The sequence below is a fragment of the Tupaia chinensis genome, unplaced genomic scaffold (assembly GCF_000334495.1).
Source record: "Tupaia chinensis unplaced genomic scaffold, TupChi_1.0 Scaffold140464_1, whole genome shotgun sequence".
NCBI lineage: Eukaryota > Metazoa > Chordata > Mammalia > Scandentia > Tupaiidae > Tupaia > Tupaia belangeri.
Window position 1 is genome coordinate 1082611 of NW_006200341.1, and position 1044 is coordinate 1083654.

The following is a 1044-nucleotide window of genomic DNA, read 5'->3' on the forward strand; positions in this document are numbered from 1 at the left end:
ACGTGTGTCCTATAGCAAAACCCTCTCCAAAAAAGAGAAAAAAAAGAAGAAGAAAAATGAAAGACAAAGCCCGAGCCGCTTAGAGAACCAAAGCCCTTAACACCATCCAGGGTCTTTTTTTTTTTTTTTTTTTTTTTTTGGAGAGCTTTTTGCTATAGGGCGCGTGTGCTCGCCAGAAAGAGAGACAGAAAGCGAGATAGCACCCCCAGGGGGGATGACCATGCCACAATCCCTTCTCCTCCATTCTCCTCTCGGGATCTTGGGCATGCACGCACACGAGCCTGGTGTAAGTTTAAGCCCCCGGGTCCAGGACTCGAACTGCAGTCGACTACATGGGAGTCCAGAGACATAGCCATTACACTAACTGCTGGTCCCTAAACTGATCTTTTGAAAAGAATTACGGGGTCATCTGGAAAGTCAGGATGCATTTTTGTTAGGGTTTTTGCCTTAGGGTGTGTGCACTAGCTAGAGAGGGAGGGAGACAGAGACAGTGAGAGGGAAAGTGAGAAGTCACCAATCCAGGGGGGAATGGCCGTGCTGCCATGCCTTCTCCTCCCAGGATCTTGGACACACACGCACATGTGCCCACTGAGTTTCAAGTCACCAGGTCTGGAACTTGAACCACAGTTGGCCATATGGGAGTCCCATGCAGGAGTGTAGCGACATAACCACTACATCATCTGCTGGCCCTACTATTATTATTATTATTATTATTTATAATTTGCTGTAGGGCATGCACAGTCACCCAAGAAAGAGAAAGAGAGAGAGGGAGAGGGAAAGTGAGAAAGCAAGCCACCAGATCCAGGACTCTAGTCATGGCCAGGCATGTGGGAGTCCAGCACCTCAACCTCCATGCAATCTGTTAGCCCTAACTTGGTTTTCAAATAACACCATATATATGGAATAAATGACAAAATATGAATCTAGAACCTGCTCAGTCCTCTTCAGCTTTTTTTTTTATTTCTTTAAGAGAGATTTTTGCGGGACCAGCAGTTAGCGTAATGGCTATGTTGCTGAACTCCCATGTAGTCAAACGCGGTTTGT

At 46.5% G+C, this 1044-nt stretch overlaps 1 protein-coding gene across 2 annotated transcripts in view; it reads right to left on the reverse strand.

Moving 5' to 3' along the window:
- LRRK1 (leucine rich repeat kinase 1) overlaps window positions 1–1044 on the reverse strand; it is a 137709-nt gene that overhangs the window by 108161 nt on the left and 28504 nt on the right. The gene's annotated exons all lie outside the window — the stretch shown is intronic.